At 34.1% G+C, this 18,113-nt stretch overlaps 1 long non-coding RNA gene across 1 annotated transcript; it reads right to left on the reverse strand.

Annotated features, from left to right (window-relative positions):
* Positions 1–964: 964 nt before the first annotated feature.
* Positions 965–1,587, reverse strand: LOC127149891 (uncharacterized). Its single transcript, XR_007821746.1, has 3 exons — positions 1,266–1,587; positions 1,088–1,159; positions 965–1,007 (listed from the first exon to the last, which is right to left on the reverse strand). It is a non-coding gene; the product is annotated as an uncharacterized LOC127149891 (long non-coding RNA).
* Positions 1,588–18,113: the final 16,526 nt, after the last annotated feature.

Below are 18,113 nucleotides of genomic sequence, written 5' to 3' on the forward strand. Positions count from 1 at the left end.
AAGTCACCAGTTCAAAATCACAAATCAAAACATTCTGACAAAATACATAGCGGAAGCGATAAGAAAACCAGACGCGTCCATATGGCCTTCACGCATCCTTCCTGCCTCTCGTCGGTCTGCCCCTCGCTGTACCCCTACCTGAAAAGTTAAAGAAGAGAAAGGGTGAGTATAAACATACCCAGTAAGGGACCCACTACTGGACCCGTTAGGGGACAACAGTTAACTTCCTATTCGGGGGTACCCTACATAACAGTCTAGTGGTTCCGTGGAACGCACAAATCAGTCTAGTGCTCCCGAAGGATGCACATATCAGTCTAGTGCTCCCGAAGGATGCACATATCAGTCTAGTGCTCCCGAAGGATGCACATATCAGTCTAGTGCTCCCGAGGGACGCACATATCAGTCTAGTGCTCCCGAAGGATGCACATATCAGTCTAGTGCTCCCGAAGGACGCACATATCCGTAAGGCACACTACCCCATAGATGAAGCTAACCGTTACCCCTCAGTCCAAACTAAACTGTCTACATCAGTCACATCCCAACGGCATTCATATCACAGTCCCGCCATAGGCTTTGTCAGTCAGATAGTATAGGTTTAAACATCTACACCCTCAGTTGCTATATGCATTACCAACTCGCACACCATTAGGGAAAACCCTAGATCCAATCGACTAGCCAACCCAAAACCGGACTCACTGTCCTTCCCCGTCCAAACTCCATGAACCACATCCAGACCAGTGTTTTACTACATACTGAACCGTATTTTTAAGGTCCATCAACATAAAATCTCAATCCACAAATAGCAGTCACAGTATATTTTCATCAGACAAAATATAATATCAGTACTTAACAGTCAACACGCATACAATTATTCAATACAGTCACTAACGTGTAATCCCCTGTGGATTACTACGTTTTCAGTCTGGATTCAAGGTCCAGTAGTAGGAAAACCCTTACCTGATACTCAGTTATGCCCCTCGATCGAAATCTACGCTCGACAGATCCACCTAACGAAACATGAAAGTTTTAGTTGATGACTTTAGTAGAAGTCGTTTAAAAAGGTCGGAAGCGACATCCGTTGACTTACCCAAGGAAAGGAAGCTATCTCCAACCAGGCCTACCGCGAGACCCGAGAACCCAAGTGTCAACTCTGAACTACCTTCAAGGGAGAAAAGTAGGGCCATAACTTATTCCAATATTCAAACTCTAATCGGATGTAGCAACATTAGAGAATTCATCGAAAACAATCCTTACCGAAGACTCACCGTGACCCGGAGCGGAGGAAGGAAGGCTTAGGTGGCTTGGTGAAACAAGGAGCTCGGCTCGGCTCGGCTTGGTCTCGGCTCGGCTCGGCTGGGCTCGCGGCTCGGCTCACTCGGCTCGCGGCTCGGCTCGCGGCTCGGCTCACTCAGCTCGCAGCTCGCTCACTCGGCTCGCGGCTCGGCTCACTCGGCTCGCGGCTCGGCTCGCGGCTCACTCGGCTCGGCTTACTCAGCTCGGCTCACCCGGATTGTGTGGCTCGGACCGGAAACGGGTTCGGGTCAGCTTGGAACCGGGTCGGGTTGGACGAAAAACGGCAGCACTGTTCTGGGGCTTCTTCCTTCCGGCGAACAACGGCGCTTCCCTCCGTGCTCTGTCGGCGTCGGAAACACGAGCTGATGACGGAGAGTAAGCCGGCGGTGGTAGAAACGAAGAGAGAGAGGGAGTTATCGGCTGCCGGCGGTTGGAGGCGAAACGGAAATGGATGGAGGCCGCGGCGGACGAACGTCTGCTGTCGTCGGTGAGGGGCTGTAAAGAAGAAGATGAAGGAGAAGAAAAGAAGGAGAGATGATGGTGATGGTGGCGAGGCAGAGACGGGGAAGGAAGAGATGGAGGAAGAAGAGGAGATGGATGGGGCTCGGGTTTATCGGTGGCGCGGCGTGAGGAAGGAGGAAACGGAAGAGAAGAAGAAAAATTTCGATGGGGGGGGGGGCGGCGCGAACTTAGGGTTTTTCTTTTCTTTTTTTTTTAAAAAAAACTTTAATATATATATATATATATATATATATATATATATAACTTTTAATAATAATAATAATAATATATATATATATATATTATATAATAATAATTATAACTAATGATTAAATATTAATATTAATTAATTCTCTTAATAATCAATAATAATATATATTAATCAAAGTAAATATAATTTATAATAACATATTACTATTAAATAATTATAATAATATTAAATAATAATATTAATATTTATTTTAATTAAATAGTAAAAGGAAAAAAATATATTAACATTAAAATTGAATGACAATAATACCCGATACTAATAATATAATTAATATTATATTATTAAAATTCACTTAAAATGCGAAAATTTTTACCTCGAGCTTCGGGGCGTTACACTTTGTTACACGGACGGCAAATAATTTGGTGTTTTGTTATATTTTGTGAAAGTTTACTTATTAAAAATAGGCCTAATTATTTAGTTTATATTTATTTATTATGTGCACTACCACAAGAGTTCTGATTAATGACAGATTGGAACACAAAGTTGAATTAGATTTTTCATTATTTTAGCACAATTAATCATTTAAAGTGTGAAGAAGGGTTTGATGTGAAATTATCTATGATATCATACATGAGCGTAATTTTTGTATCTAATTGACCTATATTGTATCTATCCTTTTGTGGTTAGTCAAATTGTGCAGTCGAAAGTTTCATTTGTGGCTTGAGACTTCTATTTAGAGGATTCAAATGGGTCCATCTCCTTGAATCCTCTTGAGTTTGATGTGTGTTTTTCTCCCATGTATTTGATGCTTTTAACGTTCTTGTTCTATTAGTTCCTTTAATTATGATTGTGATTGTAGCTACATGTTTTGATTGTGTTGTGACCTCAAACCACTATTTTTTATTGTAAGTTAATATCTTTGTAAAATAAACAATGTTTGTTGATATACAAATATAATATAATGTTAATTAGTTGAATTATATTATGTCGATGCTTCCTCTATCCACCTATAAAACAATAAAATTCAAAAAGATAAAACAAACTTTATACGTCTCATTAAAGGAAACAAAATCTAAATTAAGTGTTTGTTTGGATTAATTGAGAAAAAAATTCTAAAATTAATTTTCATTTGAACATGTATGATAAAAAAACATTTAATATAAAAGTTTTCGTTACTATATTTGACAACTTTTTCTCAAAATTACTCTTATTATAATTTTTTACATACTAAAAATGTTTTTTGTTGATGTCAAATCATTATTAATGACAACTATAAAGTTCTATGAATTAATAATTTAAAATAATGATATATCATCGAGTTTGTAAGTGGACAGTAATCAAAGTTGTTCAATGGAAGGCATGTGGTGGCACTAGTGGATTTAGTATAGGTGATTAGTCTCCCTTAACTTTATGATCTTTATATATATACACATACCTACATACGTATGTACAAATGTATGTGTTAGTGTTAAAACTGCTATCCAGTTTTCCTTGATGGTAATCATGGCAACTAATAATAGAAATTAGTCATTATATATATTTACAAGTACTTATTGTTCTAAAAGTTGATTCAAAATCAACTTATTGAATTTGTTTTTAAATATACTTGACGAGATGTAAAATATTGATCATCTTTACTAATTTTTCATTCGTTTGTACGTTCTTGTAAGTTCGATTTTTATATATTATTAGTTTTTAATGTTTCTTGAGCATGTTTAAATATTTTTTAGTACCGACTTGTTTGAAAGTATGATCTTTGTAGGTAGTGTCAAAAATATGAACCAGTTTTTTTTTACAAAAAAACAAATACATAAATAGTAGAAACAATAACAAGAATAATAAGAGAGATTATTTTAAATAATAATAATATAAAATTTATAAAAAAAAAATAAGATAGGGAAATTAATAGAATGCATGTCAATGTTTTCATCACATGTTATGATGACCATTACCTAAATGCACTTTCTCTCCTTGAATCAAATTTTGTTTTGAGTCTGGGATTAGGGATCAAAGTTCACATATAAATCAATTATATCGTTTCTCAACATTCCGTCGCCACATTCAAATTGGTTCTTCCTTTCATAAAAAATATTTAAATTTTATAATTTATCACACACATTATTCATGATATTGACCTATGTTAATATTATTGTTTTTTTTTTCTTTCTCTTAACGTAATATTGTTTATAATGTGTCTTTGGAGATCGAACTTCTGATATTAGATGTTAATTGGGTTGGTATTAATGAACTTTTAGAAAATGATGTGTTCAAAACTCTATAATAAGATATTATATCTTTTGTTTCTATTCAAATGTGGATTTGAAATACTTTTTTCGTAACCAAAGTTTTGAAGAGACATTTTTATGTAGTTGTAACAAATTTTCACATAAATTTTTCTCGGTTGATTTAATTAACTTTTACACTAATTATTATGTTAACATTTTTGTTGTTTTATTCTTTTTTTTTTTTTCATGTTCTACAATCAATAATTGTGAACGGTTTTTTCTTCGACAAACATTTTGGGGAAATCATTCCACGTAACAAGTTTGAAATTTAAAAAATATTACCCACTCATTGTACCTTATAACACTACAAGAAAACACACTTTATTTGACACATGAAATCGTTGAAAAATGGTAAAAAAAAAAAGTCATAATTTTAATTTGGTTGGGATATACCATCAAGTATTAACCATAGGAAGTTAATGATAACTATCGACGATCTCACAACGATGCCAAAGGCCATTGGAAGTTTGATAAAAAAAAATTAAATACATTTTGGGGAAATCATTCCATGTAAAAAAAATTACATTTATTATTATTATTAAGTTCCATCGAGGTACCCATTTTTTGGAGGGGGTGAGGAGATAGACAAATTTAGATTTGTTGATACCTCCACAAAATGGGTACCTCGATGGAACTTAATAATAATAATAAATTTGTTGAACTTAATCTAGATTTGTTGATACCTCCACAAGTGCATGCGTTGTCGTTGCTGTTCGTTCGGTCAGACAAGTGTATAATAAAATAATAATATTTAGACGAAAGAAAGAGGAGTAGCCAAGCGACAACGACAAGCGATGAAACGCAGGACAACCAAGAGATAAGTGAAATGATGCTAAGCGATCTACATTGCTAGAAGACAAAAATGGTTGGCACGAATGTCAAAAGAGAAGAAAGAGACTTTTGCGGCACCACGCTACTTTATCAAAGAATTAATGAAGCTCAGACGATGTTAAGTCTCATTGGTCCTCACCTATAAATACGAGGTTATCTCCTTGGAAGAATGGGTGAGAGAATTTAGAGAACAAGCTCAACTTCATCCCTCATCCCTCACCTCCCGTTTGTGTTTTCGGTGAGAGCTTAAAGCATCTCCCCCCCCCCCCCTCAATGTAATAGGCAGAAAATGGAGCCAATGAGCATAAAAGATTATGCTCATAGGCTCGACCCACACTTCTTTTTGCTTTCACTCGTATTTTCTTTTTACTTTGTATTTGTAATTTGAACCATATTATCGAAAGGCCTAAAGTTTTATCTATAAATGCAAATTCCTACTACTTTCATTCTTCCATTTCTCTATATCTTCACAATATTAGCTCTTTGTAAGCATGATAAAACATACGGTGTAATTAGTAGCATAGAATGTAGATGTTTGTATTATTTATCTTGTTTAGTTAAGTGTGCCAATCAATATCTCATTCTGATCGACAGAAAGAATGAAGTAGTGAATATTGTCATTCGAAAGAGTGATGACATGGACATAACTAAACAAGCAGTGAAAACTATATAATGTAACAATAAAATCTTATTATTGAATTCCTATTCAACATACACATAAGAAATGCGAGTGTGTATGACGAGAAGGCACTGAGAGGTTGTTCGCTTTAACATAGAATAAGTTGTAAATAATGCGATCAAATAAATTAGAAATAAATTGTATGCTAACTTTGAGTATTTACATCTCGAAAGATGAGCAAGTGTGGTGAAGGCATTAAGAGGAGGCTTGCCCTAAATTTGAAGTTAATTAATGATTTGTATCGCATCAATCAACTAATTAACCTTGTATTGCATCCGGTTACATTGACATTCCTTCATTCATATCATCTAAACAAAGCTGAGTTCATATCATGCATAACCATTACATCCACCTCCATCTTGTTTCTCCACGCACGTAATATAAGCATGCATAAGGTAGATAATATTGTGAATACGTTTATACTGTGTAGATATCGCATGAAGTTAAATCGCATGTTATAACCTTGAGTGCAATGATTTCCTATGTTAACCCTAGCTTACTCAGGAAACCTCTATCATCATAGCTTACACTTGGAGAAGAGAGAGGAAAACTTGTATGTACATGACATTAGACACATCAAAGCTTAAGTAGGCGTTAGCCCCTTTTATCGCATGCTCTATCTTAGTCGCCTAGTTTAGTCGCATACTTAGAGCTCACATTCCACATCTATGATAGCTTAGAACACATCATGTACATACAAACAAGCACCTACATAATTTTACATGGTAAAATAGATTGTATGGGCATTTCCTTCCAACTAGATCAACTAGATAGTGATCTAGTTTTTTGGCATTTTACACGAGACTTTAAAAAAGAATATGCATTGGCAGACAAAGTTATTCAAACCAATTCACTATCTGATATTTTTCTAGTAGTTCATTTTGGACTAAAGTGGCCTCTACATGCTTGTTCATGATAGAACGATAAGATAAACTCGAATTCATGCTCCGGAACACACTTCCTAATTAGTTGGTCAAAACAATATTTCCACAAGTGAGGAGATTCCAAAAAATATAGTATCTAGCATCATTATGTAATTTCGATCTTTAAGCAAAAGAAAGATCGGAAGGAAGATTACCTGTGACTAAGTAATTTACTATGTCATCATACCACGAGGTTAGCTTGTTGACTTAAAAAATATGCTCATCTGGAAAGACTCCTCTCAATGGAGTTTCTTCTTGCTTTTACATGATTCGACTAAGGTGATTCACTACAAAGTTGTCGGCTCCCTTCCTATCTTTAATTGTGAGGTTGAACTCCTGCAAGAGAAGAACTCACTACAAGAGAAGAACCCACCATACAAGCCTTGGTTTGGACTCCTTCTTTGCAACCAAGTACCTAATTGTTACATGACGGGTAAAGAGATTTATTAGAGAGCCAATTACATAACTTCTAAATTTGCCTAAAGTAAAAACAATAGCAAGAAACTTTTTTTTGTTGTTGTGTAATTTTCTTGAGTAGGGTTTAAACTCCTTGATGCATAGTAGATAACATGCACTTTTTTGTCAATCCTTTGCCCAAACACCGCTTCTAATGATTGATTGCTAGCATCACACATGATCTCGAATGAGAGGTCTCATCTAAGTAGTTTGAGAATTGAAGTGGTAGTCAACTTCTTCTTGAACAAGTCAAATGCTTTTCTACATATATCCTATACAACAAAAGGCACATGTTTTTGCAAAAGAGTTGGTAGAAGCAAGACAATTTTAGAAAAGTCCTTAATGAAGTGCCTGTAAAAACCCGCACTTCCTAGGAATAATCTAATGTCTCTAATACAAAATGGATATGGCAAGTTTTGAATAACATCTATCTAAGCCTTGTCTACCTCTATATCTTTTGAGGACACTATCATGTGAAGCCATAAAATGACCTTTCTTATAGTTCAACACAAGGTTAGTTTCAATGCATCTTTTCAAAATCAACTTTAAACTACTCAAGCATTCATCAAAATTATTTCCATACACGGTAAAGTCATCCATAAAGACTTCTATACATTTCCCTACAAAATTAGAGGGTATGCTCATCATGCATCTTGGAAAACTGTCGAGTGCATTACATAAATCAAAAGGCATATGTCTAAATTCACAAGTATTGTAATCACAAGTAAAAGTTGTTTTATTTTGATCTTCTTGTGCAATGGAGATTTGATAAAATCCCAAGAAACCATCTAGAAAGCAAAAAAAGAGAGGAAAAAAAAAATAAATTCACTAATCTTTCTATCATTTAATCTAAAAAAGGGATAGAGAAATAGTCTTTTTTTAGTTACCTCGTCTGACTTACGATGGTCTAAGCACATTCTCTACCCGATTTGCACTCTTGTTGGCACCATCTCTCCTTTTTTGTTTTTCACCACGTCATCCCTATCTTCTTTGGAACTATATGAATTAGGCTCACCCATGTGCTATCCAAAACGAGATAGATTATGCTGGCATCGTTGAGCTTGAGCACTTCTTTCATCACAACTTTCTTCAAAGTTGGGTTGAGTCTTTTTGAGCTTGGACGACATTCTTCTGCTCCATCTTCTAGATTAGATCTGATGCATACAAAGTGAGGGACTAATACCCTTGATACCTTCAAGTATCCATGAAAGGTACTTTTTAGGTAAGGTCGTTAAGGGTGAAAATGTGCACAAACTAATCTCTTTTGAACAAAAGAATTGATATAATTGAAACTAAGATATATGTGATAGACTAAGAGATGATACAATCTTGGACAAATCAATTAGGTTATAAGCATAGTCACTACCTAAAAAGCCCTTCAAACAAAGAATTTACCCAACATACTCAACAAATTGTAGGTAGTATAAAGCAAGTCGGGGTCCCAAGACAATTCGTGGTAAGACTTCCAATCAAGAAATAAAAAACATTAGCAAATTTCAAGAATCTAATATTGTAGTAATATGGGGGGTTTGATTGGTGACAAGAAAAAGCGCAAGAAAATAATTTAATATAATCTTTTTTTGTTTTAATTACGAAGTTAGTTTTCGATCAAGATAAAATAAGATGATTGTCTCGCTACAAGTGTCAACAGAGTAAAATGCATGTTGATCATTATTTTCATGTTTAAATGCAAGATTTTTTGGCCAAAAAAAAAGGAGTAACTACGTGACAAACATAAAGCGATGAGGCGTGTGACAACAAGATGATAAGTGGGATGATGCTAGGTAATCCATGTCGTTAGAAGACAAGAATAGTTGATGCAAATATCAGAAAAGGACGAAAGGGACGTATGCAGTGTCGCACAACTTTATTAGAGAATTAATGGCATCCAGACAATGTTAAGTCCCATTACTCGTCGCTTATAAATACATGGTTATCTCTTTTTATAACAAAATGAGAGCAAGAAATTTGGAGAACAAGCTCAACTTCATTCCTTACCTCCCTTTTGTGTTTTAGGTGAAAGCTTTGAGCATAGTTGAGAGGCATCCATATCTCATTCTCCCCCTCAGTTGTAATAGGCAAAAAATGGAGCCAATGAGCATGGGAAATTATGTTTAACGACTCGACTCATTTCTTCATGCTTTCACTTGTACTTTCTTTTTATTTTGTATTTGTAATCTGAACCCAACGATCGAAAGACCTAAAGTTTTAACTGTAAATGCAATTTACCACCACTTTCACTCATTTATTTATCTTTCCATAACATTAGTTCTTTATAAGCATGATATAATGCAAGGCATAATTAGTATTAGAGAATCTAGATGTTTGTATTATTTATCTTATTCAGTTAAGTGTTATAATCAATACATCATTCTATTCAAGAGAAAGAATGAGACATTTCATGTTGTCACTCGAGAGAGTAATGACTGGATTTAACTAAACAAGCGGTGATGAGAAATTAGAAATACAATCTTGTCACTGAAGTCTTCCTTAACATACATATTAGGAATGTGAGTGTGTGTGACGATAAGACATCGAGAGGTTGCTCGGCTTAATATAGAATGAGTTGTAAATAATGCAGTTAAATAGATTAGATGCAAATCGTCCAGTAACTTTGAGTATTTGCATCATGAAAGGTAAGTAGGTATAGCAAAGGTATCTAATAGAGAATCGCCCTAACTTTGAAGTTAATTAACGATTTGTATCACCTCAATCAACTTATTAACCTTGTATTTCGTCTGGTTACATAGAAATTCCTTTATTTACATCACCTAGGCTAAACTAAGTTCATATCATGCATAACCACTACATCTGCTTCCATCTTGTTTCTCCACACATGTAGTATACTCATATTTAGATTAGATGATATTGTGAATATAATTATACTGTATAGATACTGCATGAAGTAAGACCACGAGTTATAACCTTAAGTAATAAAAATTTCCTACATCCGATCCTGGTTTATCCAGGAAACCTCTCTTTTCGCTTACACTTGGACAAGAGAGAGAGGAAAACTTGTACGTAATTGACATATCATTAGGCATAAGCAACACATAAGTAGGTGTCAGCCCCTTTTATTGCATGACCCTAACTTAGTCGCCTAGTCTAGTCACATATTTCGAACCAAAATTCCATATTCATACATACACTTTAAACAAGAGGCAAGCATTGGTTCAAAGAAGTATGCAGTAAGTCGATACTTAAGATACCAGATGACAAATGAAAGATGTGTAAAAGCACAATCCCATGAAGTATAGAAAATTGTTGTATGGATAATATCATCAAAGAAGTTAGAAGATATTGAACCTAGTATAAAGAATATAATATGAGCCCAATGAATTCACATTGTTTCTTTAACACAATTTTACTCACTCTAGCGTCTGAGTTTCATGAGTAATTATCTCCCAAGATAGAATAGATTAACTTTCTCATGGAAGCAGCACCTCGTCTAAAAGATCTAACGAACTATACTTTGTGGAAATAAATTGAACTTGAACAAAGTTTATTAAAGGGAGAAATCTCTATGAGAGAAAATCATTATGGAAAAATGTTCTAAAAAAATTCGAATAATAAGTGTATTTTAGACTATTTATGACCATTCAAATAATGGCATCTCTTATTCAAATAGGTTATTTTCGAACAAAAATGTTCATTCGTGAAACAATGCAACTTTATACGATTGGTCACACACCATTTATTCCAACACCTCCTATAAATGGTAAGTTAATAATTTAAGACAAAATGAAAAAGAAAATGTTATGTATTTCCCAATAAAGAATCTGCATCGAGATAAGTTGTAAAGACTTTGAACTTTCCTTAGTGACCAACAATCGACTTTACTTAGCTAATTAGTGGACTTGATGCCTTGAAGTGTCAACCATTCTAGGGTAAACTTAGACAATTGAAGTCACACAGTTTATCATTATGACAAAGTATGTTCCGATTATTGTGTACATTTTAGCCTTGGACACCGCCTCGTCTCATGAGTGTTTTAGAGAATTTTCCTTAAAATTCATATAGAAGTGGTCCCTTCATACTCGTATAGATGATTCCTAGAAAGAACTGTATATTTTGATCTTTGCATAAATGATTATTCAACCACTTATAGAAATGATTAAAATCATAATGCTTACCCTAAAAGCATATTTTCATTGTCTCATCATCTTTAGAATGAGTTAAAAAAATCAACTCACTGCTCAATAAATTATCCAGAGGTTATTTTCTCGTTGAACTTATCTCTTGGGATCTCTAGTCAATTAGGCTGGGTGGACTCTCTGGTTAACTTTTAAAATTAAAGGATTTATCCCATTCTCCTTTCTGTACTTTGTTTGAAACAACTCTCTGGTCAGACTTTTTACAAGGGGATCCGCAATATTATCTTTGACTTTACAAAACCAATCGTACCATAATTCCACTAGGAAGTAGTTGTCTTATTGTATTAAGTTTTTGTCACATATGTCGAGACTTTTTATTATTCACTAAAGATGTATACAACATTTTTTGTATACAATTCAAATATATTCCAACCTTCTTTTAAATTGTTATCAAATACTCTAAAACTTGGATTATGATTTGGAATAGTCACTTTTCTCAACACCCCACGACAACGAAAAATTTGAAGAAGGTCTCAACCTTTCCATAATTCACAAGAAATTTCCTACATTTTCATTTAGGGAATTTTCATACAATATACCAATAATCTTCAAGCATGGGAAGACATTTCTCACACAATGTAAATTTTGGAATCTATTTATTTTATAGATCAAAACGTTTTTAACTATGAAATTCATTGTTATGACACTCTGTCATATATATACTTGTCTCTAATGGTTTCCCATAGATTTTTGCAAAATTTTCACCATACACATCAGAGTGTGTTTATCTAGTTTACTCAAAATGTGATTTTTTGTATAAATATTATGCATAATGTTTCTATGCCTCAACATTGCAATAATATGACTTTTCAAAATCTGTCCAAAGACAAAGAATGACATTTCTTATGGCTATCAATTGAAATCATTGCCTTGAAATTTCTCATAAATTTTTTTGACATGATTTTCACCAACAATATCACTACAAGAAATATTAGTTATGATAGCATAAAAAAACGCTATCGTATACTTTTGATAGTATTTTCGGGATGTTTTCATATTCCATGTTATTGAAAGTCCGTGACTTTTCCATAGCATTTTTACAAAGCTATAAAAAAATACTATAAAAAGTCCGTTGTGATAGCATATATATGATGCTATAAAGACTTTTCATAGCGTGAAAAAAAAACTCTATTGAAAAGGTATAATAGTGTTTTTTTATTACGTTGGAAAAGTCTATCAAAACGTTTCAATAGTGTTTTTAATCATATTTAAAAAATGCTATAAAATAATCTTTGTAGCTTTTTGTACATATTGTCGTAGCCGACGTTATTGTAGCCGATGTTATTGAAAGTCTTTGAATTTTCATAGCGTTTTTTGTAGAGCTATTTATAGCACCATAGAAAGCTAAAATGTGATAACTTTAATTCAATGTTATAGAAACATTTCATCCTATTGAAAAAAGTACCATAAAAAGTTTTTGTAGCAATAAAGAACGTGATAAAAGATGTTTTATAGCAATTTTAGATACATTATCGAAAAGTATCTTATTTTTATTAGCATTATTCTCCGTAATGAAAAAAGCTAAAAATACCAATTCTCAAACATGAATTTTAATGTTAATGGTCTTTCTATAGCATTTTTGTAGTTATAAAAACAATGCTATAATTGATTTTTAATAACACTCGTTAATAACATTTTTTTTTTTTTGCATTTTATAATTTATTTTGTAAATAATATTGTAAAATCAAATTATAACCATAAGGATATTTCAAAAAGTCATTTCCCCAAGCGAAGAAAGATGTAATTCACATTTCAACCAAATTTACAATCATAATTATAATGCAAAATCTTCAAATGGAAAACCACTCACTATGCTAAGTTCCCTTCTCTGGTTTTCTTCTTACTTAACAATCTTTAGCTTTCTCTTGTAAAATCTTAGAAGAATTATCTTTTCCTTTTGTCTTCTTCTCATATTTATATTAATCCTAAGTTGGACTAGTCATTCTTTAAACTCCTATAATTCTTTTAGCTCTTGGTTAACTAAATTCTAAGTCTTCGCATGTTATGACACCTGGAACACACTCCACTAATCTGATAATTAATCTCAAGAGCCTTTTTAATTTCCTACATAATCGTTTAGTACTCTACCCGTTATTTTAACCTTTTACACGATTGTCTACCTCTTATATGATTATTCAGTCTCTTGTAAAATTGTTCTATCTCTTTTGCATGATCTTTTATCCTCGTTTTCTTCTTATACGATTGTTTAGTTTGTCTTACACGATCGTTTATTTTCCTGCAGAATCATTTACACTCTTATACAATCGTTTACTTTCTTTTCAGGAACGAGTCTCACAGTTACTTATGGAAAGGATGTGTGCCTTTTATTGCACGATCCCTTACCTAGGGACATAGCGAGTATATTGTATGCGATGATCATGTCTTATTATGTAGCGTAGTTGCAGAAATAGAACCTCAATGACACATAAATTAATTTATTATGATACATATGAGAGGCACGTCAACGATCATGTACCCCATCGTGCATGGTTGTTCTTACTCCATTGATTCTGCAAAGAGAGGTTTACGATAGAAATATCAAAATCTACATCTCAATTATGTCGCAAGACCAAAATGACAAATCTTGAGATAAGCACACCCCCTCTCGAACCATCCACAATGTCTCAAAAGGAAACATGATGGACGGACAGTGAATGTTATCTTCTCCGATATCACGCACTAGCCGTAACCAACATACCAAATAACAATTATGCTAAACTAGTGACAAACTTTTATACATAACCATAAGCCTTATAGAGGCTAGTTACACAATAATCGTTTAATACATTTCAACAACCAGCATATACAACACAGTGAAAACACAAGTATACCAGGACTCAACCCCTATCACTAAACTCGAAAGCAAGCTAATGTACAAACACATACTAAGTGTGATCAGAAGCAACATCAACAGTCAATATGCTCAGATTTTGGTAACTATCAGGCTACCTAAAAGGAGAGAAAAATAAAACAATTTCGAAAGCATGAGCTAAACAAGCTCAGTGAGTGACAATTTGATAAAACATATATATTTTCCTTTTTGAATATATTTGGAAACATGTTTATTAACAAAAGCATGTAAATTGCAAATCTTAATATCAATTTTAGCAAAACCTAGCAATATCGAACATTGTAAAATATAAATCATGTTTTGTCATAAATAACTAAAAATCCTCCATAGATCACGTAAATCCATGTACCCTCAAATCACCACTGTAATCTAGTTTCCTTGTGGAGTAATCTCCATACAACCAACACCAATAATCATGTGTCCCGTGTTATGACAAAACCCTCGTCGGTGCCCATAGTCCTTTGATATGCATGCAGATGCCCCCAAAGAGCTAAACCACCCCCATATACAGCCCAAAGCCTGACATAGATGATGATGGGTCCCTAAAAGACCTATAAGCCCAGACCTCTTCGACCTCGAACATTATCTCTCGAGCGACGAGAGTCTGTAATTTATAAATTTCAAATCCATGGTCTAGGGTACAAGTTTGAAAACATAAAACATTCACAATAGAAAACTTAAGTGTTTCCAAACCTACATGTGAATATCAAGTTTAGCTTTTGTAAATTAGTTTTTCAACCATAATGTTTTGATAAGATTCGTGTAAACAAGAATTTATCAAACTAGCATTCCTTAATAGTTTAATTCAACTTAAAATAATCAATAAGCATGTTTGCATTCACAAAATATTTCATAAATCATTTCAGACAAACAAACATTTCTAAATAAGTTTAAGGTTCGAAAGGTCACTCACGACTCATAGCTTAACTTCTTGGTCTATAAGTTCTTCCAATTTCCTCTTGCTCTAAAATAAGATATTTTAATCTTAAATTAATTCCTTAATCCAAAAATATGCCAACTTTACTTACAATTTCCAAAAATAACAAAAATAGCCCAAAAAGTAATCTCATGGTATGCTGACTATTGAGCATGGGTGGTAGGTAGCATACGCACGCACAAGCCCCCCAGATGCTTAGTCACATGCTAACCTTATGTCCTTACTCTGCATGCCCATGGATACAACACCTAACCGCCTCTTGACACCCTTCATTTGCATGCATGACTTGACACATGGCCTTACCGTGTGCCCCATGCCGCTTAGCTGTACGCTAACTACGTTGCACACATGCCATCGAACCCAATAACCTCTCTTACCTTTAAGACGTGCGCAACAACAGTGCCTTGCATCTTGATGCTCAACCACAATTCAACATGTACCCAAAAACCTGAACAAGTAAGAAATAAACATCGAACTTTAAAAATTTATATCTTTTAATCCAACTTCAAAATGGAACAACTCCTTCAACAAACTTTCTTAGAATTTTCCTAATTAGCTTATCTCTAAATTTGAGCTTCAAATTTCAAGTATTAAGCTCTTTGGGCTTCCAACAAGCAACCTTGCTCAGATTTCCAATGAAACTGACCTCTTCTCATTTCTTCACTCTAAAAAACACTCTTCTTACCTCCTTTCACTCTAGCGGCCCTATCTCACAAACTAAGCTTTTATATGGTTCATTTAGGACAAATTTGAAGATAAGCGCACGAGTAGTTTGTGAGCATTAGCCGTTTGAAAATCACTTATGTAGAGTCCTCTGTAAAAGCTAAGGTGATACCTTTTGCTTGCATAAACTTACTCTTTACATGCTACAAACACCTGTTCTATACTCAACCAACTTCCTTTACTTCACCTAGGGTCCACCCAAATGCCTAACTTCAATTCACCTTACAAAGACTCCCCCCAAGACCACGACGCCTCACTTGGCTTGCCTCACACTTGGTCGCAAGCTTCCACCCTTAAGTTCTTGGCCCATCTCACCTAACCTTCACCATCTTGCAAGGCCTCACCTTAACATGCTTATGTTGCCTAACCTCTCAAGCACAAGCCTTTTCGCATACCACACTTGCCAACTAGAGGTTAGTCTTTCCTTGTGTGGCCTTCAAGCATCATGCTAACTAGCTAGCTAACCTCAAGGACTCTTGCCTTGGCCGTATAGCTCATCACGTCTAGCACCTCCTTGGACTTGCCATGACACCTAACTTAGCACAAAAGAGGTTTTCAATGCCTAGCATGTATTGTCTTTACCAAAACGCCTTAGACATGTCTTTGGAGCTGGTTCACATGATATTCCTTTGGCCGCCTAGCATGTCAAAACGCCTAGCTTTTCCACACTTAGCCAAAATCCACATCAAACCCCTTTCTTTCCTTATCTTGGCCACCAACCTTACAAAGCCTTCAACACTTAAGCTAATTTCTTCGATTCTTATTCAACCAACCTAAATTAGATGCTTGAAAATTTGTCTTAAGATTGTTGTATGCATAATATAATCAAAGAAATTAGAAAATATAGAACTTAATATACCAAATATAATCATGAGTTCACTTTGTTTCCTTAAGACAATTTTATTCATTCTAGTGCCTGAGTTTCATGAGTAACTGTCTCTCAGGATAAAATATATTAACTTTCTCATGGAAGCAACATCTCGTCCACAAGATTTAACAAACTATCACTTTGAAAATAAACCGAACTTGAACAAAGTTTACTAGAGGGAGAAATGTCTATGAAAGAAAATCATTATGAAAAAAGTTCTCAAAAGCAATATGAAGAAGAGGTGTATTTATAGACTATTAGTGGCCATTCAAATAATTGCATCTCTTCTTTAGATTGGTTATTTTCGAAAAGGGTTGTTCATTCATGAAACAATACAACTTTATACGAATGGTCACATACCATTTATTCCAACAAATTGCGCTAATGATATAATGAGCAAAGGTATGACTTTAGATGAACAATTCTAAGTTGTTATTATTGACAAATTACCTCCTATGTAGAAGAAATTTAACAATACCCTAAGCTATAAAACCAAAGGATTCTCTTTGAAAAGTTTGATAACTTGTTAGAAGATTGAGGAGGAAGCCCAAAAACACGACTAAAAAGAGGAGGTAAACATCGTTTCTAGAAATACTTCCATTGCCGTTTTGAAACCTGGGTTGAAGCCAAAGGGAACAAGATGAAAGTTCAGAAGCAAGGTCCCAACAACCAGAAAAACTAAAAAATCATAAGTTCAAGAGTACAATACAAATTATCTACTATAATTGTAATAAGCCTGATCATTTAGCTAGACATTGTAGGAACATGAGTTGTCATGTTGCGCAGGCGAGCCTGATAGAAGAAGAACTTTGTGCCACAATCACAAAAATAAAGTGTCATCCGGGATTCTAAAGGTTGATGGCAAGACACTGGTACCACTCGTCATATCTGTCATGATCTTAGTCTCTTTAAAAATTATACAACAAAGGTTGGGGATAGAAAAATACTACACAACAAATGTTGCTGTGATAGAATTATTTAAGGATAGAAAAATACTTCTGAGGATCACCATATAACAAAGGTTGCTGGAATCGGTGATGTGGAGTTAAAGTTCACCTCTGGCAAAACAGTCATACTAAAAAAAATTCTACCCACTCCATAAATAAGGAAGAATTCGTTCTCATATTTATCTTCTCAACAAGTTAAGCTTCACTCAAACTATAGAATTAAGTTTATTTACTCTTATTAAAAATAATGCCTTTATTGGGAAGGATTATGCAACTGATGGAATGTTTAAGCTTAATCTCAAAGTAAATAAATTCAAAATTCTGCTTAGATGTTGGTTTTTCCAATACGTGGCATGCTAGACTTTTTCATGTTAATAAACGAATAATTAGCAACATGTGTATGTTGAATATGATTACTAAGTTATCAAAGAAAGATTTTAATAAATGTGAATAT

The sequence above is a fragment of the Cucumis melo genome, chromosome 6 (assembly GCF_025177605.1).
Source record: "Cucumis melo cultivar AY chromosome 6, USDA_Cmelo_AY_1.0, whole genome shotgun sequence".
Lineage (NCBI taxonomy): Eukaryota > Viridiplantae > Streptophyta > Magnoliopsida > Cucurbitales > Cucurbitaceae > Cucumis > Cucumis melo.